The sequence below is a fragment of the Heterocephalus glaber genome, unplaced genomic scaffold (assembly GCF_053883595.1).
Source record: "Heterocephalus glaber isolate CG9 unplaced genomic scaffold, H.glaber_assembly_v1.0 deba00001550, whole genome shotgun sequence".
NCBI classification, from domain to species: domain Eukaryota; kingdom Metazoa; phylum Chordata; class Mammalia; order Rodentia; family Bathyergidae; genus Heterocephalus; species Heterocephalus glaber.
In genome coordinates, this window is record NW_028258343.1 from 11,040,896 (window position 1) to 11,064,978 (window position 24,083).

The 24,083-nt window shown below is 40.3% G+C and overlaps 1 long non-coding RNA gene across 1 annotated transcript; it reads left to right on the plus strand.

Annotated features, from left to right (window-relative positions):
- The first annotated feature begins 819 nt into the window (after window positions 1-819).
- Window positions 820-24,024, plus strand: LOC147824241 (uncharacterized). The gene is made up of 2 exons (XR_015442631.1): window positions 820-3,716; window positions 22,775-24,024. It is a non-coding gene; the product is annotated as an uncharacterized LOC147824241 (long non-coding RNA).
- Window positions 24,025-24,083: the final 59 nt, after the last annotated feature.

The following is a 24,083-nucleotide window of genomic DNA, read 5'->3' on the forward strand; positions in this document are numbered from 1 at the left end:
AATTTCTCCATCAATTTTGAAAGATACTTTTGCAGGGTACATCAGTCTGGGTTGAAGGCTGTTTTCTTTTAGGGCTTGAAATACATCACTCCGAGCTCTTCTTGCCTTGAGGGTTTGCATTGAGAAGTCTGCTGTGATTCTGATGGGCTTTCCTTTGTATGTGATTTGTTTCTCTTCTCTCACTGCTTGTAGAATTTTGTTCTTCTGTTGGATTTCTGGAATCCTAACTATTATATGCCTATGTGTAGATGTTTTTTGATTAAGGCTAGCTGGCGTCCTATATGCCTCACTTATCTGTATGTCAAGTTCTTTTTCCCTGCTTGGGAAGTTTTCTGCCATCACTTCTGTGAACAGTTTTTTTATGTCATCTGCACTCTCTCCTCTTTCTTCATTGACTCCAATCAGTCTTATGTTATTCTTCTTTGCATCATCTAGCAGCTGCTGGATTGATTTCTTGTGTTCCTTTACAATTTTAAAGCAATTTTTCTTTTCCTCCTCACTAATTGCAATCTTTTCTTCTATATCTGAAATTCTATCCTCACATTGGTTCATTCTGCTATGCAGACTTTCAATGGAGTTTTTAATCTCCTGGAAATCTGTTTGCATTTGTTTTATGGATTCCATTTGTTTCCTATGTTGGGATTCCATCATGTTCCTCAGCTCCTCTATTTTTTTATCTGTGTCCTCTCTAGATTTATTAATCATGTCTTGCACCATGAGTACAATCTTTGCTGTTATCTGAGTAATTATTTCTGATTTCCTTTTTCCCAGATCCTCTTTTGTTGCCAGTTCAGAGAGTCCAGGTGGTTGAGTATCAGATTGTTCCATCTCATTTCCCTTTGGGGTTGCTGTAGGTGATCTGCAAGTCTGTTTTTAAGGCTTGTTTATGTGTCTTCTCATTTCCACAGGGCCAGGGGTGGGGGTGCTTCTGGCGCCCACGCAGCTCACCTTCTTTGCCCTAGGAGCCTGGGATGGCGACGGGGAGCTTCCTTCCAGGTGCTGGGACTGGCTTACCTTTCCTGCCGTAGGAGCCTGGGATGGTGGCGGGGGAGCTTCCTTCTGGGTTCTGGGACCAGCTCAGCTTCTCTGTCCTAGAAGCCTGGGATGGTGGCGGGGGAGCTTCCTTCTGGGTTCTGGGACCAGCTCAGCTTCTCTGTCCTAGGAGCCTGGGATGGTGGCGGGGTAGCTCCCTTCCAGGTGCTGGGACCGGCTCAGCTTCTCTGCCCTGGGAGCCTGGGATGGCTGTGGGGAGCTTCCTTACCGGTGCTGGTACTGACTCACCTTCTCTGCTCTATAGGCTCCCCTAACACAATGTTTGTCTTTCAGTGTCATTGGCATCTTCACCTCCACTCAGCACACATTCACCTCTGAGCTGCTCTGAACCCCTTTTGTTGCCATCTGCCCACCCTGAGCTTTGGCCCCACATACAGTCGTCCGTGGAATCACTTCTTAAAGGCACCACCTCTCAATAGCACCACAGGCTGAGGACCAGATCTTAGAACATGGACTGGGCCTCAGGTAGAAGTCATATTGTTTAGTGGTCATAAACTTCCTATAAGGTCAGTCTGGTGGATCCTGGTAAAAGGAGTTTAGCACACTTGTTGTTGGTTCCATCCATGTGACTGCTTGGAGTTTGGCAGCCTCAAAGATGTAGGATCCTGTAGAAAAGATTCCCTCATGTCCTGGGTCTTTGTTGATTTTGGAAGGCCAGGGCCAAAATATTGCCTGCCTCTTAGCCCAGTTACCTTTCTGATTCTGGTCTCCAAACTATAGTTGTTCAACACCTCTGAACAGTGATCTCTCTGAAGCCTATAAAATGATATAGGGTACCAAGTAATCCAAATAAGCAAAATAATCCAAACAAGGGAAATATAACTCTCAACCTGCTGGATATCCAAAACTTGAGTTCGTGTTTCCAAAAACCAAAGAATGTATTCTTGGAAAAATGGAGGTTAAGAACAGGCAAACTCTACTGAGAGGAAGATAGCTTCTATCTAAGAGAGACAGAAGGGAAACCAGAAAGTGGTTGCCAATATGCATCATCTTGTCCCTTCCTCAGGAAGAAAGATCTGAGATCTGCTCAGTGGTGCAAAACTAAGTCCTTAGTGTGAGACAAAAGTTATCAATCTATTTCTTTGGTAGTTAGGAGGTCTTCGGCAATCCCATATAAAAGAAAGATAACCCTGCTGTTAGTATTAAATAAAAGGACACTGGATATTTGGAGACAGAAGACAGTCTGAGGCATAGGAATGGGAGATTCTAGGGCATCAGGATGGTGAAAGTTGAAAGGGCAGGTGGAGGGCTCCAAAATCCAGCTCTGAATTTTTACTTCCTGTTTTTTGCAAGGGTGAACTCTGGTGAGAACCTGAACTTTTCAGCCAACAATCCTAATGCTACTGTGTTTTGTTTTGTTTAATATGCATTTCAAAAAGACATGTGAATCCTTTAGGATTCAACTCTGACATCACCATCCTCAATTTGCCTTGTCACCGTGGGGCAGATGTTTTTCCTTGTAGCCGTTTCATTGAGTTTCTGGGCAAAAAGGAAGAACTGAAGTATTTGGCCTTAACATCCTTTCACAGAAATCGTGGTGCTGGTTTCACAGACATTTTATGCTCCCTAAGGCATTATGACTTTTCCTATCATCCTTATTTTGCAATTAGGAAGGGCAATGAATTCTATTTATGAGCCAGGACCAACTCTAGGTTCTCTTACTCCCACGTAATGTGATTTACCTAACAGGATATTAAAAACAAACACACTCCAAAAAAAGCTAGGTTAATCCTAAATAGACTTAGAGTCCTCTTATCAGATATTTAATTTCATTTCCAACCTAAAATGTAAAAATCTAAAGCAAGCCCACATGAGTCATTCTTTAAAGCTGGTATCACCACAACCCAAATGCCCTGTAATCTTTGTTGGGTGTTTAATCCGTCCCCAAATCTCTCTCAGATATCCAGAGTTCAGTGACCTGGCCACATCCTGATTCTGCCCACCCACTTCTCTATATCATATGGAGAAAAATATTACAAACAACACATGTTTCTATTTCTTCCCTTCCTTAGTGAGGTCACACAATTATGTTCCTTGGAGAAATAAAACAAACTTATTCTGCTGCACTAGGATAGCTTCAGCTTCTTCCCATGTTTGGTTAAATGCTTACAATGTTTGTAAAAGAACACAGGCATTTGTAAAATGGGGGAAAAGGTTGGGAATGTAGCTCAGGAGTATAGCATCTGCCTGGCAATTGTGAGTCCCTGAATTTGATTCCTAGTACAAAAAAAAAAAAAAAAGGGTGGGGTAGAGAAGGGTTCTGAAGGAGCTAGAAGGCAAGTAGTACTTTATAGGGCTGGTCTGAAGGCAAAGTACATCTAATTATTTCAAACTGTTTGTATAACCAGTTATTGTATCTGATCTAATTGTTGTGGAAGCTCCTAGTATAGAAGACCCTGGCACAGCAGTTTTTGGAGCTGGCTCTTGGGTGTGTGATACAGGGATCTAGGGTGTGTGATACCAGTTCTAGGTGTGGATAATAGGAAGGCCTACCATGAGTGTGGGTGGCACCATCCAAAAGCCTTGTAGCCTGGATGGGATAAAAGAGAGAGGCTTACTTCATTGCTTGCTGCTTCCTACATGCCCTGCCACTGACTGTTTCTCTTCAACCATGCCATATTCCCTTGGAGCCAGCCAACTATAGACTGAAACCTCTGCAAATGGTGAGCTATAATAAAGCTTTCCTCCTTAAACTTGGGAGTATTGGGTATTTTGTCCCAGAAATGAGAAAAGTAACTAAGACAGATTTTGGTACTAGAAGTAGGGTAGTTGCTATGATGCTACCTGGCTATGTGGTTCAGAAGCCGTTGGAACTGGTTTTTGGGTAGAGTTTGGAAAGGTTTGGAGATGCCAGCTAAAGAAGCATCCTTGGAATGCTGTAAATTGAACTTGATGGAATGCAGAGGACTATAGTGTTGATTGTGCCCAAGGCAGGCTGTGAGGAGTTGGCCCCACAGTTAGCTTGTTTATAGAAGTGAGTGAGTCCGGCTGGGGCCTGCATGCCGAGGTTGGAGTGACTCACACCCAGGTTCCATTCCCATAGCTAAGCCTTCGGACTAGAGGTACAATGTACTAATTACAATCATGTATTTTGTCTATTCTGTGCCTAATTTGAGAATGCTTTGTCTTGACCTTTATGAGTCTTATTTACATTAATTTCCATAGAAACCACACATTGCCTTTACCCCGATTGATTGCCAAAAAAAGTCAGTGCCTGGTACTGTCCAGTGCCTTTGTTGGTTGTATTGACATTGGTCGTCCTGGCACCCCACTTTCTCTCTCTTAGTTCTATCTTTTAGCGTGTTCTTTTTCTCAGGCCTGCATTGCACACTGGGCAGGTGGGTACAGGAACCTGACTACAGGGGTCTCCGGCAAGGGAAGATTCTGGTTAAAGCTCAGGAGACCAGAATGGTGATTAAAATGCAGTGGTACAGACCAGATTCAGGAGTTTTAGTTAGAAACAAGGACTGCATTGGATGTTGACTCCAGACCATGTGTGTTAGACTTTGGCAGAAAATTTGTCTTCATTTTTATTGTGTCCAGAGACTTTACAGGAGACTAAGACTAAGTACCAAAGACTAATTAATCTGGCAGAACAAATTTCAGAGCAGGTTAATGTTGTGGTGATAGCACAGGAAACGTTAGCCAGCTGTACCTTGAGAATCAGCACCAAATGGCCCAGCAGAATGACCTTAATAGTTTTGAGTTTGGCCAGAAAGAAAGCTGGAACAGAAGAGAACTTGATTACTGAAAAGATTAGCATTAAAAATCCAAGTACTTTGCATCAGGACAATAGAAAAGATGGCCTGAGAGTATCATAAGAACCAGCTGGACTCCACTCTTTAGAGCCTCAAAATTGCAAAATTTTTGCAGTTTTGAGACTGAAAAGGTTAAAAAAAACTTTTTTGTTTTCTTCTCTTTGAGAAGAGAGCACCAAGGCCCCATGCTCCGGAATGGCAGTAACCTAGGGTATGGGAATTGATTCTCTAGAATTCATCTCTCCTGCTCAGCCATCCAGGCATTCTGAGGCCTCTGCAACCACCAGCAAGATGCAAAAGGGCTTATTGCTACTTCAGCTGGTTACAGACCTTGACATCAGCCACATGGTGCTGGTTTTAGATGCATGCAGAATGCAAGAGTTGTGGGATCAAGTAGGCTTCCACCCAAATTTCAGAAGAAGGCCTGGGGGGTGGCGGGCAGTGTGCCCTGAGAGTGCAGTGTGTGAAACTGTGAGTGTGAAGCCAAAGATGCAGTGGAGACCCCAGAAGGTTGGTGAAACCAGGAATGTGGATGAGGAAAGCTGCAAGGAATGGCAAAGCTGGCCCCAAAGAGAAGCCATGAGGGCCATAACTGCTAGGGGTAACTTAGGAGCAGGGCCACTCCAAGCCCTTTGGAGTTCACATCTTGCCCCAGATTGCCTCTGGTGTTGGACATGGAACTATGAGATTTAGAAACTGTAAGATTTAATATTTGCCCTGCTGAATTTTGATCTTGCCTTGATCCCATTCCTTTCTATCCCCCTATTCCTCCCTTTTGAAATGAAAATGTTTACCCTGTGTCTTTGTATTTGGAAGTATTTAACTTCCTTTTCATTTCATAGGGGTTCACACCTAAGAGTTTGCCTTAAATTGCATAGGAGATTTTAGACTTGGAGTTTTCAGCAGGCCTGAAACTTTTTACACTTTAGCAACTCTTGGAGATGGATTAAATGCATTTTGAATACAGGTTTTTGAGGGCCAGGGCAGAATATTATGGTTTATATCTAGATGTCCTCCTGTAGCCTCATGAGCTCATAGGTGGGGCTTTTAGGAGGTGACTGGATCATGAGTATGTGATACTCATCATTGGATTAGTCCAGTGATGTGTTTATCCTTGGGTGTGATGTTGGGAGGAGAAGCCTAGTGGGAAGAGGTGAGTCACTGTGGGTATGGCCTAGAAAGGTCTATATCCTTCCTTTTCCCTTGATCCCTGATCTTCACTTGCCTTCCATGCCATGAGCTCTTTCTTTCCCCTATTCCTCTGTGCCATGCTCCCTTAACTTCAAGCTAGTTGACTATGGACTGAAACCTCAAGAAACAGCCAAAATAAATCTTTTCTCCTTTAATTTGTGAGTGTTTTTTATTATGTCTCACCAATAAGAAAGTAACTAAGACAGGCCCACAATTCGAACTATGGTGATAGAATTGACTTAAGCACACACTGAAAGCAAGAGCCAGTAATTGCTTGAGTGTCTGGTGGAAGAGAAGAGGGAAAATTTAAATTGAAAAACTAAAAAAAAATCTTGTGACAACTCATTTCAGTCCTGACAGCAGTTTTGTAGTGGGTGGTCATAATAGCATTATGTGGCAGGAAAGAAAAAGTTGACATGATCAGTAAATTTTACTTAAGAAAATATGAAGCATGTATTTATTAAAAGTTTTATTTAAAATGATTGAAACAAAACAAGAAAGATAGCCAAACAAATTCAAGTTGAAAAGAATATATTACTTAGTTACATACATTATGTTGTGTTCTAGAATATTTAATTTCCAGTTTTCTGGATAGCCAGGTTGTCAGGCCTGGCAGGAAAAGCTGAGTGTTACAGCTGTGTTACAGCTCTGGGTCACTGCTAGTGCAATTTGAAGACTCAGTAATCTGATGGGTACTCGAAGAGGTGGAGAAAAACCTTTATTATGCCAGCAGGCTTAGAGGAGTTCATACTCAAAAGTCTGAGTGCTTGACTAGAAACAGGAGCCTCCTTATATAGGGTCTACTGGGTAGGTGAGCATGCTCACTGAAGCGGGGTGGGGGGGCAGGGTTACAGAACATTCCTGAAAGGCCCAGTGGATGAGCATGCTCACAGAAGCAAGGGGGCAAGTTACAGAACATTCCTGAGAGGGGTGGAGCTAACAGATCATTCTTGAGAAGCATGGCGCTAACAGAACATTCCTGAGAAGTCATGAAGTTCATCGCTTTTTGGCCTTTTGGCTAAGATCAAGTGAAGTCATGAAGTTCAAACAGTTACAGAGCATTTTTTTTTTTGGTACTGGGGATCAAACTTGGGTCCTTGTTTTGGAGGGCAGATGGCAGAACCACTGAGCTAAATCCCCAGCAGTTATAAAGCATTTTGATACATTGGACAGGAACTCAAACTGTTAAACTTCTGGAACAAAACATTCTGTGGGAAAAAAACATGGAGGCAAGGCAGGGGCCTGTCTTATTGTATATTATTGCTCTATCAATACCACTGTCGGTTCCAGGAACTCTGAGTACATCTGTACCACCACACTGTCTCTGCCCGCAGACTCCTCAAGGCAGCAGCTCCTCAGACCATCACGTGGCGACCACCTCTGATGCCTGGCAACCACCTCCCCTTTACCTCCCCCTTAAAAACCTTCACCCCTCCCCATGCTGACTCCCTTCTTGGACTCAGCTTGCTCACTCCTGAGTGAATAAACAGCATAATTGCTCACATAAAGCCTGCCTGGGTGGTCTTTGTCTCTCTGTGCCTTTGATACATAGGTTTTACAGAAATTTATATTAGAATGAGAATAATCTCTAAACTGAACCAACCATACTTCTCAGAGCTCTTATTGATGAACTTTTCTTGACCCAAATCCTTGACAACTTTGAATTCAAAGTCAAAATCACCTTTATTAACTCATTGTTTCTTCAGGAAGTGTTCAAAATGTGATATATTTACAAAAAGGAAATCCTTCACCTTTGTATTGTGGTCATCTGCTCAGAGTAGTCCATTTGACAGACATTTACTGAATGAGTACTATATGCCAGACAATGATGATTCCTTTATGTCGAATAAGGAAGCATTAGGCAGAACTGCCTTACTTCTAGATTCTTTTGTATCTGAATAACAACAATGAACCCAGAATGTGTAGAAACAAGTTCAGAATTTCTGCTTCATTTCTGATTGTGACCATTAATCTGCTATGTCATTTTGATTGGTTTAAGAAGTGCCCACCAGATTAGTAAAACACACTTGGGTGTGTTAGGCTGGGTCATGGAGATATGGCCTTGGGTACTATATGTAGGCACTTGCCCCTTTCCTCTCTAGCACTCTTCCCCTGATCTGCTTCTCAGCTGCCATGAACTAAGCAGCTTTCCTCTGCCACATCCTTCTATCATGGCCTTAGAGCCAGCCAGCCATGGACCAAAACCCCTGAAACCATGAGCCAAATTAAACCTCTCTTCCTTTAAGTTCTATGTGTCCAGCATTGTGTCTCAATGACAGGAAAGCTAATACACTTATCTATTATAAACATTTGATTTAATAAGGATTCATGAACCAAGCCTACTGATTTCAGTATAAATAAAAGATTTTTAATGTGCATTCAGAGACTTTATCACAAACTATCTGGAAATATATAAGAAGTGATAAGTTGATTTCCATTACTAAGTGGAACCAATAACTTGGCACAATAGTTGTATTAATTAGATGCATGCCCTTTTGCAATAGCAAATACTGAGAGATACATCTTTACAGAACTAACATACAGTTTTGTAGATTAGTTTACCCTATCAGCTAATGACAGTAAAATAATAATCATGTTAATATTCTTTCATCAATATAAATGATATCCAAACTCAAAAGCTCATTTTGTTGCCTAGTCAAAGCTATGTAACTCCACTTTAATGAATGAATTATTTAACATTAGTATCTCATGGAATTCTCTGGGATAGTTCTTTTGTGGCTACCTGATCCAGGCAGGCCCATCTGAATACAGGCTGCACAAAATGGAACTGCATATTTCACAGGCACCATGGATGTTTGACCAATATTTTATACATATACATGAAACAACCATAGTGTAGGACCTTTATAATTGTAGTGTAGGACATTTAACAGAAATTTGGTTATGTTAATCATTGCCTTCCCCCCTAAAATGGTTAAGTACTTCAAGATTATTTTTGGTTAATAACTCTCAACCTTTACATAATTGTTAAGAATCAGTGTACAATGTCACCTTTTTCACTGACCTCGATGTATATATACTTTACAAGTACTTCCTCTTGGTGGCTACAACAGCAAGGAATTGGAGCTTCAGTGTCCTCATGTATTTACAGGAATCTTATGTCAAGACAGACATTCAGACACAATACATTGCCTAATAATTTTTTTGTCAGCTAAAATGATTGTCAATTCATCTGAAACAGAAATTTGGACCAGATTGAAAATTCATTATATTTTAAGGGTGACCTTAATTCTCTCTATGGAAATTCTCCCACTTGCCTCCAAGAGGGAGAAGAATGGCCTCAGGGAAATGTCCTTTAAATTCTTTCTGTTTCACAAATTATCTATTCTAACGCTAGGTCTTCCTTACAAAATCATGTAATTATTTCCTTAACTGACAACATAGACAAATTGCTAGCTACTTACCAGTAAATACATTCTTGAATTCTTTGTCAGGTAAGTATCTAGTATTAGAATCTCTAAGGGAAAGAATATTTATGGATTGTTTTAGACAAATACACCTTTCTTTATTTCTTCCTATTTTATTCCCACTGTGTCTGGCAAATACTAGGTACTACACAAAATTTCTTAATTGAATAAATGAATGAAATTTTTTTATTAGATTAAGTCTCTAAAGAGCCAAAACATGCTCTTCCAAAATATATTTTGGACCCTACAGAATTATTGCTCTTAAATTGTATTTGGTGTGATGCCCTGGGCTTGTCCTGATAATTGCTCTATGCATCTTTATATGGAAGTGACATTACTGTATTTCACATTCTTTATAAAATATCTCAATATTTCTGGTATTAGTTTACAAGGACTAGCCTTGCTTATCTTGAGAAATTGGCTTCTTTTTATTTTATGGATATCATAAATTATGTAATCAATCAGTATTCCGTTTTCCCACTGACTGCTATAGGGTAAAATATTTAGCTCAAAAGGATGACATGCCTGCCTTTTCTCATTAGTTTCATTTTTCATCTAGTTCTTTTTTTTTCCTTTTTACTGTTGCATAATTTGTAGTTTATATTTATTGGCATATTTTATTGGTAGCTTGTTGGTGTATTTTATGAACATTTTAATCTCAAATCTCTTTTGCAATCAGATAACAATAAACATTTAATCTATCAATAAAATAAAACAATAAGTCTATTTTATAGAATAATTGGGCAGTTGGTGATACCTGCTTTTGAAAACCACTGGTCAAGACAATATTGTGGTGTATATTTATTGTTCTACCAGCTCCTGCCTTATTCCCAAGTAAGCAACTCAACTTTCTGCAAATTACTCCTCCAACTTCTACAACTCCGCTACCTGGAAAATGTGCAACTCTCTGAAGATGAGTAACCAAGCAAGCTGTTCTAATCAGAGACATTCCATAGCCTGTTTGTTGCTTGGAGAAGGGGTGCAGTGTGAGTGAGGCAGTCTCGTCCCATGATGGAATTGAGATGTGAAATTTGGGAACTGTCAGTGATCATATCTCTGCCACATGGAGAAAGCCTGGCTCAATGTGAGGAAAACACTGGCACAGAGTAAAAAGACAGAAAGCAAGTGAGAGAAAGAAAGTGAGAAGCAGAGACCTGGCATCATTCAGGCTCCTGGTACTGTTTGGTTGTTCGGCTCCAAGTGGACGTTTGTCTTTCATGTGGTCACATGTTCACCCCTTCTTCAGATTTTTCAAGGTAACAAACTTTTTCTTTTTTTGGTGTGTAGCTTGAGATAGGTTCAGTCACTTTCGAGCAGTAGTACTTACTCAGAGGTATTTTGCTCTTCAGGCTTACTGTGTAGATTCTGGGATTTCACCTGGCTTCCTTAAGAAAGCTTTGTCCTCAATCCTCATCAGTCCCATGGCCTACCTTTGTGCAAAGACAGGATTGACTTTTCATCTTGGGGAGTTTATACTGCTTCTAGTTTTTATTTAAAAGAAAATCAGCTTTGCCTTTTATAGAACTGACATTAAAAATTGAATTTTCTTTTGCAAACTACCAGTATTGCAGTCATTTGTCAGGAACCTCCAGATCGAATTGTTTGCTCTCCTGTTAGTATCAAAACGAACTCAGACAATGTAGGGACATGGTAACTATCATTTTACACAATGTTCTACCTCTGTCTCTATATCAAATCAACAGTCAGCCTCATGACCAGCTGAATAAAGTGGGAAGAATGTGGTTTTAGGTCAGGCAACCCAGATCCACTTTTTAGCTTTACAACTTGACCAAGCTCCTCCGCATCTCACACTTCCTTCCTTGGGGACTGGTAGAAGAACAGTAGCATCTACCTCAAAATGTTGTTGGAAAAAATATTTGTAAAGCCCCAAAACAGTGTCAACACATACAGGTTGAGCATCCTTAACTCCTAAATCCAAAAATTCTCCCAAATCTTAAACTTTTGAAGTGCTGACATGATATGCAAGTGGAAAGTTCCCCATTTTGCCCCACATGAAGGGTCTTAGTCAAAATGCAGGCACCCAAAATACATAAAATTACCTTCAGACTATGGGGTATAAATGCAAATGAGACATAAATGAATTTCATGCTTAAACTTGCATCTCTTCCCCAATATATCTTATTATATATGTATAAATGTTCCAAAATATGAAAAAAATCATAAATTTAAATACTTCTGGTCTCATGCATTTCAAGTGCTGGGTACTTGGCCAATAATAATCAGGAGCTATCATCATTATTTTGCTCCTCATGGGAAGACCTTTTCTTTTTTGTTGTTGTTTTTTTGTTTGTTTTTTGTTTTGGCACCGGGGATCAAACCTGGGACCTTGCGCTTGTGAGGCAGACACCGGCACCATTGAGCTAAATCCTGGGGCCAAGGGAAGACCTTTTCAAAGCTGTACTAATTTGCCTTTAGCTTTTATTCAGAAATGTACAAACAAGGTGTATGTATATATTTGTATCCTTTGCACAACTATGAATTACTTAGTCTCCTTTACAGAAATATCTTTACATTATGCCCCTGTTGGACTTTGTTGGGAAAATACATATTTCTGAATTGCTGATTTTCTGTTTCACCGGATGACAAATCTACATGTACTCATCTGTTCCCCTTCCCTAATCCCCTCCCTCCCTTCCTTCTTTCCTTCCTTTCTTTTTTTTATTAGTGAGAACAGAATAATGCTCAATTTTATAAAACTAAGCTAAACTGTATACTGACTACATCCTTATTACTTTGCACATTATTTTAGTCTTTCAGCGGTTATATATGTGTGACTTTTACTTAAGTAGGTATTCCCAAATTTTTCCTGGACACGGGCAGTATGTATGGATAATAAATGCAATAAAGGCCTGTACTATTTTAGCAACCATTGTATGGAGACTGGTTGAGCCAGGAGCATGAGTGTGATACCTCCTATGTTTGACAATTGTTGAACAATGTGCTTCAGTTCCCTGAAAATCACCCTGCAGTGAGTTCCCGTTGGCTGCCTCTTATCCTCACTTCTGGTCAGGCTTGTGAGATGTGCCCCTTTCTTTCAGACCCCATAGTCCTTGCAGCACAATGCCTGCTAACTATGAAGAGGAACCATGAGGTCAAAAATTATTCAAGTTGACTCAAAACATCTAGTGCTGAGAGCAGCACCAGGACCGAGGAAGGCCATGTCTATTACTGAACACAATGTAGATATTTAAGGATTTTACGTTTTTCTCAGTGACTGGGACTGTCATCCACCTCTGAAGAAGGTTCAGCCCTCCTTTGTGTCTTTGTTCCTCTGTTTTCATGACAACTAGATGTCTTGTTTATCTGCCTGCCTTTGTCCATTTGTGATACTGTAGCTAAAACGGATACACTGAGAAATTTATAAAAAACAAAAATTTATTTTCTCATAGTTTTAAAAGATAGGAAGTCCAAGATCAAGGCACCAATAGGCTTAGTATCCTGTGAGCTCTGCTCTTTGCTTCCAAGATGGTACCTTTTGCATACCTTTGCTGCATCTTCTGGAAGAGATTTAAGTTTCTGTCTTCCACCAATAGAAGGTATATGTCTTAGCTACTTTTTTATTGCTGGAACAAAACACCCAAAGTTAAAAGAGGAGAGGTTTATTTTGGGTCAGTTTGTAGAGGTTTCAGTCCATAATCCACTGGCTCCAAGGCAGGGCAGCATGGCAGAGGGACATGGCAGAGGAGAAACAGTCCATGGCATGGTAGAAAGGAAGCCAAAAGGGCTCAAGGAAAAAGGAAGGATGTATACCCTTCTAGGCTAAACCCCCAATAACCCCCTCTTCCCACCAGGCTTCACCTGCCATTAGTCCACTAGTCCATTAGTGGACTAATCCAGAGATGAGTACTACACACCCATAATCTAGTCAACTCCAAAAAGCCCCACCTATGAGCATGTGAGGCTTTGGGGTGACATCTAGATATCAACCATAATATTCTGCCCCTGGCCTCCAAAATACTCAGGTACCTCCTTTTATGCAAAATGCATTTAGTTCATCTCTAATAGTTGCCAAAGTCCAAACATTTTTAACATTGCTGAAAACTCCCAACTCCAAAGTCTCCTTTGTGATTTAAGACAAACTCTTAGCTTCAAGCCCTTGTAAAAAATGAAAACAAAGGTAAACATTTCCAAAATACAATGGCACAGGATAAACATTCCCATTCAAAAAGAAAGAGGAAGACAGAAAGGAATGGGACCAAAGCAAGAACAAAATCTAGTAGCGCAAGCATTAAATTCCTTATTTCCACATCCAACACACAGGTTAATAGGTGGCGAGATGTGAACTCCAAAGTGGTCGGGTGACCCTGTCCCTACAACACTACCGGTGGTTGTAGCCCTCATGGCTTCTCTTTTGATCTGGCTTTGCTCACTCCTGGCAGTGTTCCTCAGACATTCCTGAGGAAATGTTCCTGGCTTTTCCAATATTCTGAGGTCTCTCTGTAGTTTTGGCTTCACCCTCACAACTTCATGAACAGGGTCACACTGCCCAGCCTCCCAGGCCTTCTTCTGAAATCTGGGTGGAAGCCTTCCTGACCCCACCACTCTTGGATTCTGCATGCGTCTACAACCAGCACCTTGTGGATGACCCCAAGGTCTACTGCCAGCTTCAGTAGTAGCTGAGCCCTTTGGCATCTTGCTGGTGGTTGCAGGGGCCTCAGGGTGCCTGGATGTCTGAGCATGATGAACTGAATTCTAGGAAATCAATTTCCATTTCCTAATCTGCCTCCATCCTGGGATGCTCTTCTCAAAGCAGTCTTTCACCTACAATTTTTTTTTTCAGTGCTGGGGGTTGAACTCAGGACCTTGTGCTTGTGAGGCAGGCACAGCACCACTGAGCTACATCCCTGGCCCTCATCTACAATTTTGACGCTGCAAAGAGTGGAATCCTGCTGGTTCTTGTGAGGCCCTCAGGCCATCTTTTCTATTTTCCTGTTCCTAAATTTTTGGCTTTTTACTGCTAATCTTTTCAGCGGCCACATTCTGTTCTGCTCCATCTTTGCTTGCAGGTCACAACTTTACTGGAGCTTGCTTTCTGGCCAAATGCAAAACTACTTAAATCATTCCATTTGCTCTTGATTCTCAAGGTAGAGCTGGCTAAAAGCCCCCAACAGAAGTCATGCCATTGACTCAACATTAGATTGCCTTGAAATTTCTTCTGCCAAATTAATTAGTTCCCTGTCCTTAATCTCAGTCTCCCTCAAAGTCTCTGGACATGAGCAAAATGCAAATTTTTTGCCAAAGCATAAACATGGTCTGGAGTCCAACTGCCAATATAGTCCTTTTTCCCAACCGAAACCTCTTGAGCTTGATCTTTTCCAGCTGCATTTCTGTCAACATTCTGGTCTTCTAGGCTCTGACCAGAATCTCCCATCGAGCTTGGTGCACAGCAGTCTAGGAATGTTTTTTCAGTTGGCATCTCCAAACCTTTCTAAACTCTTCCCACAAGCTAGTTCCAAAGGCTTCTGAACCACATGGTGAGGCAGAGTCACCACAACAATCCTGCTTCTCTGGTACCAAAATCTGTCTTAGTTACTTTCTTGTTGGACAAATACCTGATATCCACATGTTAAAGGAGAAGAGGATTATTTTGGCTCACAGTTTGCAGGTTTCAGTCCGTAGTCCCCTGGCTCTAAGGCAAGGCAGCATAGCAGAGGAGTATGGCAGAAGAGAAACAGTTTCTGAAATGGCACGCATGAAGCAGAAAGGGATGAAGGTGAAGGATGGAAAAATACCCTTCTAGGCCACACCTTCAGTGACACAAATCTTCCCACCAACCTTTACCTCCCAACATCACACCTAGTCATAAACCCATTAGTGGAGTCATCCAGAGAAGCCCAACCTATGAGGACATGGGGCTTTGGGGAATGTAAACCATAACATTATGAAAGGTGCAAAGAAGGATGAACTCTCCCCATCAAGCCTTTTCTTATGGGCAACTAATCCCATTGATGAAGGCAAAGACCCCATGACTCAGTCACCTCTGAAAGTTATACCCCTTAAAGCTTTTGCTTTGGAGATCAAGTTTCAACATGAATTTTAGAGGGCACAAAAACATACAAATCATAGCACTACCTGCTTCCCCAAGAGGAACAGAATTCCTTGATGTTAGAGGCTGTGTCATGCTCCTCTCACAATCTCCAGCATATTACATAAATCAGCACATAGTTTAAGAAACATTGAAATAAAAGACTGACAATAATCTTTATTGAGGACATTTTCAGCATAACAAGATGAAGTAATCATTAAATGACTACTTCATATATTGCACTGATATAAAATATAAGAGGTAAAATGTACATAGAATTATTCACCCCCAGGAAGAAAACAGAAATTATTCATTACAGTGGTATTTTGTTCTCATTCCCAGAAGTAAGATTTACTTCTTCGTAAAGAATAATCTCAGGGTAAAGTTTTGCATTTAAAGGGAGGTAATGTGTATAAGAATTTAAACTAACTTTGTCATTGTCCTCATATATCTCTAGTAGAAAAATAGAAGCTTGAAAGGTTTTCTAGGACAGTAGGTTTTAAGTTACTACTTAAAATATTCTGTGTCACTGTCAAACTGTATGCCAGACCAAGACTTTCTGTTTGGGGTTCAGATACGCCAGCCCCTAGAGACCCCTGTCAGACAGTTGCGATCCAGTTTCCATCCCGCTCCCAGGCTGCCCTTGGGGTTGCATACAGTAATGCTCTGAGGACCATTGAATTCTCCCTGTATAAAAATAGAAAGTACATTCTAGAGGTGAAGCATGTTTTCATATCCTTTCAAGTAAGGTTTAATAAAAATGCTTTGTATTTACAATTTCAGAAACTTTCCTGGCCATTTCCTAAGATAAATAAATCACAGTCTCTTATTTAGGTCTGAAGCAGGGAGTTTGAATTAATCAATGAAATCTTTATTATTGTATTATTTATCTGAGTCTTATCATTGTATATCTCAGCTGCAAGGAGTAAGTGATATGATTATTTTTCCAGAGGGCTCATCCTCCAAAGCATAGGTCAAAAAATAGGTCATGAATAAAAAGTTGATAAAATTAATTTATTTTTTCTACTATTTGTGGAAAGAACTCTGCTCTGCTAATTTGAAATTACATTGCATAAGTATTTTGTTTTGATTTACATTACAAAATATATTCTCTCAACTTCAAATATTCCTCCCCTCTAACTACTGTTAATTGGGTTTTGAAAGTGTGAATGGGACCAGAATAGCATTATATGGAGACAGTGACTGTGATGGTTAATTTTTTTGTTTTGTTTTGTTTTGTTTCTTTTGTTTGTCTTTGGGTTTTTTTGAGACAAGTTTTCACTACGTAGTTCAGGCTGGCCTTGAACTCACTCTACAGCCTAGGCTGGGCTCAAACTCACAGCCATCCTCCTGCTTCCTCGTGCTGGGATTACAGGTGTGTGCCATCACGCATGTCTGGTTGGGTGTGTGTGTGGATGTGTGTGTGTGTGTGAGACCTTGGCTAAGCTATACTCTCAAGATACTTGTTCAGCCATTATTTCACATGTTCCTGTGAAGGTATTTTTCTTAGATGAGTTTCATATTGAGAGCAGTACACTTAGAGCGAAACAGACACTCTCTATTCTCTGGGTTGTCTCATTCAATCCTTTGAAGGCCCTAATAGAAAATGACTGACTTCCACAGAGAAAGAGGGAATTGTGCCAGCACTTGGCCTGAAGAGTCAGACTGCTCTTCAGTATCAGCTCTTCCTTGGGTCTCCCCCGGTCAGCTCTCAGCAGCTGTCGGACTTGCTAAACCTCCACAATCGCATAGCCCAATTTCTTGCAATAAATCTTTCTGTGTTTCATTATATATATAGGTAATATGTCTATCTACACCTATGTCTGTGTCTGTATCTGTATCTCCTATTAGTTCTGTTTCTTTAGTGAACCCTGACTAAATATAATGACTCTTTATTTCGTTTCATCAGTGGAATTTGAATAGCCTTGGGGAGGGATGTGCCAGGTGGCCTCTTCATTTTATTGATCTGCTTTAATAATATATTAAGTACCAAGGGGAATAGCTTGTTTAAAGCTAGTGTCTTAGTCCATTTGCCACTAGATCAAACTAGATTAGGTAATCTGTAATTACTGTAATCAATAGTAATTTCCTTCTCACAGTCCTAGAGGCTGAGAAATCCAAGATTAAGGTGCTGGCAGAGTCAGGGAAGGGCTGCTTATTACTTCAAGATGGTACCTCTTGCTATGTCCTGTCATGGAGAAACAAGAGAAAGAAGACAAATGTTTTGTTCTCACATGTCAGAAGCAATAGATGGTTGCAAAGGCACTAGAGTGCCCCTTTCAGCCTCTTTTATAAGAGCACTAATCCATTTGTGGGTATAGAGCCCTGTTGGCCTAATCACCTCCCAAAGGCCACAGCTTGTAATACCATCGCCTCAAGGTTTAAGTTGGAAGGTGAATTTTGCAGGGATGTTCATATTTAAATCTTAGCATCCAGGAATATTTTAAAATTTATTTACTCCCCAAATAATGCATGTGTACCATGAAGCAGACAATTACATGTATGCTAACCAAAATACTTCGTTTTTACAAGTGTTTACTGTTGCATGTGTTTCTTCTAAATGATTTTGGCTTGACAGGTTTCTATGGTTTGCGTTGTGACTGTTAGCATTCGCACTGCATGTTAGAGAATAGAAGAGATCCATCAAGATCTTGTTTTCAGGCACACTTGCACACTACTTGCATTTCAGTTGCCCATCTACTCAAAAAAGTAGAGGAGAAAACTGGGTTCTGGATATGTGTGATGTTGGGCTGCTTCTACTGTGAGCCTGACTGACACAACATAACTTCTCTACTTTCCACCCCAGGAGGGGGCAAGACTGACAGGAGCAGAGCCAAGCAAAGGCGTCTTTCGATTTTCTCTCACCTCTTCCCTACCCTTCCTGCTTATCCCTTTTTACATGAACTACACATTCCAAAATAAGCGAGTTCCTTTCCAGGGGTGAGTTCTCTCAGAGTCTGTAATCGGTACAATCCCTTTGCCTGGTTCCCAGCCTGGCTTGACTTCATCCTGCACTGTGTGTCCATTGTCTAGTGAGTCTAGAAAAATGTATAGACAAGTGGAAAACCAAATTGATGGAACAAGATCATGGATCAGCAATTATTTAACACAAGTGTTCAAACTTTTGATTAATTGCAATTCTAACTAATTTCTTATCAGTGCACTTTTGTGTATGTCACTGCATGTCTACATACTGCAACAGCACCTGCACAAATGTAGATTGATAAATGTAGGATGATAAAATATTTTATTATCACACCAGAACTTTTTGGGGAGTGAAAAGGGGCACCGTTAATAATTACTCTAGGTAAACTGATATGTACAGATACCTAACCACTGGGCACTAACTTCTGCTTTCTCTTCTGTCTTAATAATACACCAAGTAGCTCTGTAAGAGCCCCACTATCTTTGGTTGAGCATTAAAGATTAAAAAGTATAATCAGCAAAGCCTAGATATGCAAAACACCCTTCAGAGGAAGTAGTGCTGCGCACAATCTATGTTTGCAACCGAGTACATGTCCATAGTTAGAGAAGTTCAGCTGGAGAGAAACAACACTTGGCCATCATTAGTCTATGCAGTGGAAGACGGGACAAGTCCGGAAGCCCACTTTGCAGAAGCTGGCTCCTGTCCAGGTGCTTCCCTGTATCTGGCCCAGGAACTCACTCTCTGTGTAGCCTGGGTAAGCCAAAAGATGGCACCAAATTGTGTTAAAAAAAATAAATCCCTCTTAATTTCACAAGAAGCAGATGCTGTATCACACTTGTAGAAGGAATGGGGAGGGGATGAGGTGGGGAGAATGCCAGGGAATCAACTTGTGGTGAGAATGATTCACCCTCCGTGATATTGGAAGTTTCTGTCTGCATTGGTGGAGAAAGAAGGGATTTTTTTCTTTCTTTTTTTAAGTTGTTGCTCTCTTTCACAATCATGAGAACTAGGAGATTAACTTGTGAGATGCCTTTTTATCCAGTCTGTTCGAAAAGGCATTTTGTTTATGGTCTGATATTGTGCCAGCTTTCATGAATTCCTTTTCTTTTCTTTTTAAGATTCCTCACCTAAAATGCTTGCTATTTCCTGTCCCTACAGCCTCTTTTCCCTTCTCCACCCTGCTCCTGCTTTTTCTCACCTCCACTCTCAAAGTCAGCTACAAGAAAGATAAGGGAAAGGGATGCACCAGAGGGGGCACCAAAGCATGATACGTACATGGACGGATAGGTTACAGTGAAACCAGTTCGTATATACACATATATATGTTTACTCTATGTTATTAATCACTATAGTAACTATAATAAAAAGAAAATAGAATAAATGGGTATAAAATTTTGTAAATGCTGTGCCTTAAAATAAGTTTTAAAACCTCAATAGATTAAACATCTATTTAACAGTACTGGAAGGGTTTTTTCCCCCAAGTTGGATATAAACACGAATGTGTCAACATTTTACTTATTAAAAGCACCTGATATGCAGGAAGTTTTGATAGATACTAGGAATTTTCAGCATTATAAGCTTGAGAGTTTGAAGTCATGTAGCATGATTTTAAGTTTCAGAAACATGGATCTGCCTTTTAGTTTAGTTAGCTCCCTGCTTGTCACTCTGTTTCTTATTTGATTTATCGTCTTTGCCAGCTGTGTTTGTCAACTATCTTCTATTAATTATAAGACATTCTGAAGTGTTTTTTTCTACAGATAATAGATTAACTCAGCCATTTGAATTTAGACTAACTAAGTCAATTAAAATATATTTTATTAATTATGGTTACTGCGAAAATATTTTGTGATTTTCTTCTTCATTGGAGGAAAGGAGAGACAAGTAAACCCTTTCCTTCTAATAGTATTATAACATGGGCTTCAAATGTATGAGAGTATTGCCAAAAATTATGTTTTAGAGACGTTTATGTATTTTGCCTATCAATGGTTGTCTTTTTATATATAAGTGTTATTTGCCTGTGCAGAAGCTATTTCCAATTGATTATTTATTTTTACTTGCCCTGCACTTTTTCCTTCTGGAGAACCATCTCCTTTCCTACTCCCAGGTCAACCAAATTCAAGGTGGGGGGTGTATTGTAAACCAGGTCAGGTCAGTCAGGAGTATCTTACTTCCCTGTACAGAGAGGTAAAGGATGGGCATTAGCTCAAGTCAGGTTGCTGGATATGATTCTAATATTCAGGGAGGGTGGTGCTTTCTTCCACAGGAATCTGCACAGGGATAATGCATCCTGGAGTGTCCAAGCACCATCTTGGCCTGGACTCACAAAGCCTAACAATAAGGAGCAAATGAAGGTGATAGGCAGATCCAGAGATGACACAAGACCCTGATTACACGCATGGCCTCCTCCTCATCATACCTGACCTGTGATGGGCTGTCCAGTTATGGGAGATGATTACTTTCCTCCTTTATGTCTGTTTACTTAAGGGGATTTAAAGTGGATTTGTAGTTTAACTTTGAGAAAGTTCTACTATGCCCATTAATCTTTTATTGACATGCACTATCATAGTTGTTTGAAGACAGAACATGCTTGTATTTTTATCTTTGCACCCAGTGCCCCCAACTTTTTTTATATAGGAAGCTTATCAGTTTTGCTGATAGCAGGACTGTTGTATATTTGAAGAATGCTATGCAGTTCAGATCACCCCAGGAAACCTCAACATGGCTGAATATATGGAATTTTCTTCTAGATTTTTTTCACCCATTATTTTCAACAGTACTTATGTTTCCCACCTCAAAGGCACCTAAAAAGAATTGAGAAGACATAAAATCATTGATTTTACATGATCAAAATCAGGAATTTTGCTATCACCACACGCTGACTTTCAGTGTAGGCATTGTTTCATCTAGTTATGACATGGATCCTTAGACAAATGAGCAATAAATTCAAAGATTCAATTGAATCCAAGGGTTGATTTCATACCATTTAAAAGCCTCTTGTATCGGGATTTGGTTTAGGATATGCCACACCCCATCACCACCTACTCCTAATGAGAGGACAGCCAGGCCATCACTATACTGCCCCTAATCTTGCCAAGTTTTTATGTAATTTATACTCCAGGGAAATTTTGGTTTGCCACTCTTACTCAGATAATTTACCCATGAAGCTTGTCATTAATAACTTCTCTGGATCTAACACCATCAAAAATAGAAGCAAGAATCCCAGGATCCTAGTTCTGTCAAATGAGTCACTTTTTATTTCTGCCAGTGACCCCCTAGGGAAGCAGTCTAAGGTTGAAATCCTGTAAGAGCCATGGATTAATGTCCTAATGGATAATGCAGAGGGGGGTGGAAACCTGTGGCTTAGGAGCAATTTGTGAGTTGCAGAATGAGAGGCAGGAGAACACCTGTCATTGGCATTCCTCTCAACCACCCAACCCCATGGTAGTCACGCAGGAGACAGTCGCGTGAGCAGGAGATAGGAGAAAATTATGGATACATGTTAGCAAATCCCTTTACTTTGAGCCTTCAACTCATTTTTACAAAAGTAACAATATGGGGCCAGGAATTTAGCTCAGTGGTTCCGCCTTCTCCCTCACAAGCGGAAGGTCCCGAGTTCGATCCCTGGTGCCAAAAACAAAACAAAAAGTAACAATATGCTTTCTAAGCATGTTTATAATGGAGATAAAATAAAGGTCAGTATACACATGGCAAGTGGAAATTAAAGCCCAAAGAACATGTCCTTGCCTTTTGATCTAGTCACACTCGCCTCTCCAGTCTTACCTGCTCTCATTCCCCCAAACTCTATACTTAACCCTAAATACTGTCTAATCTTTCTTGGCTCACTCCTTACAAAGACTGTTCCTTCTGATCTAGCGTTCTCTCCTTTCCCCCAACTCCTGTCAAAATCTGGCTCATTCTCACTCATTGCTCAGGCTCTAGCTCATGTCCTTCTATCTTAATCCTCCAAACTGGATTTAGGTATTTCTTCTATTACAGGTGTGTATATTATATTTCGTTTGCCCCTTTTTTTATTACTTCACTTCTCTAGTATGCTTTGCATGTGTCATTCAACCTGTCATTTCAAGAAGACACTGCAGCCCTTGTCAAGTTGGACTATGATAAGCCTATAACTGTACATATAATTGGATGTTTACTAAGAATGTAACGAGGGGGCTGAGAAGTCCCACAGTCTACAAGCTAGAGATCCAGGAAAGCCAGTGGTATAATTCAAGTTCAACTCAAAAGGCCAGAGAACTAGTGGAACTGATGGTATAAATCCCAGACCAAATGGAGGAAAAGACTGATGTTGCAGCTTAAACTACCAAGCAAGAAGTGAAAGGGTCAATTTTTCTTCTACTTTTTTTTTATTCAGGCTCTTAAAGGATTGAGTGATACCAACCTACACTGGAAAAGGTCATCTACTTTCCTCAGTCCTTAGTCCACGGATGCAAATGCTAACCTCATCCAGAAACACCCTCACAGATGCACCCAGAAATGATGCTTTGTGTGGAAACCCCCTGCAACAGTCAAAGGGACGTATCAATTAACCACCACACCTCAACATAAGAACAATGAATTCTTCCCAGGAGATCCAGAGGGAGCAAGAAAAGGAAGACGACATTTGGAGAACGAAGGAGACATTGGCAAGGAAAAAGCAGAAGGTTATTTTAGTGGCAAGTCCTCAGCAACATGGAAGTCTGGGACATTCTGAGAAATAAACCGCTGCGGGGAGAGAGAAGGAATGTGTACATGTATGCATGTTTTCTTTGGAGGGTGAGGAAGAGGGGGAAGAAGATGGGAGGAATGAAATCATACAGAGGGTTACAAACATTTATTTCAGTTCTCATCTGTTTCAATTATATCATACAAAAGTTTCTATATGCTGCCTATTGTGATGATAAGTGGAAATTTCTCCATGATAGAGTTGTTCCACTCAGCATAGTAGCCTCTAGCCACTTATGGCTGTTTTATTTGGATTTAAATTAGCTTAAATTAAAATAATTTAAAAGATGCATTCCTCAGTCACACTAGCCACATTTCAAAAGCTCAAAGCCCACATGTGTCTACTGGCTGTTGGACAGTACAGATATAAAACATTTAGATCATCACAGAACATTTTACTGGATGCACATAGTGGACCTCTACAACTCAGTTTTTTGCAGTATCATTTCTGTTCCATGATCCCAAAGATCATTGGCCAAGGAACTGAATGAGAAAATATTGGGCCGTTCCTGGAATATATGAGCACTTTTGCAAAAGTACCTCAGATATTTGCTTTGCATCCTTTGCATAAAATCAAAGTCCTGCATGTGGAGAGCTGTGATAATCCCTGCATTTCATTTGAAAACAAATTTAAAGGCTAAGTGAGAGAGATGATTATCAAAAGGTGATGGAATTGCACTGCTGGATTCAAATTTCGTCCTGTCACTCAGTAGAACACCTTAGCCTCTTGATAGCTTAGTTATTCCGCTTATAAAATGAATATAATAATAGCATTTTCCATAAAGCTGATGTAAAGATCATACTAGGAAGAACATGTAAAGAATTCAATTAGTACTTGGTGGACCATATACATTTTAGCTAATATTATTACTAATCAGCTCTTTTTTTTTTTTTTTTTTTGCCAAATAGGCACTACAGAACTCTGGGCTGGGCTGGCTTTCTATTTCTGAATGTACTCT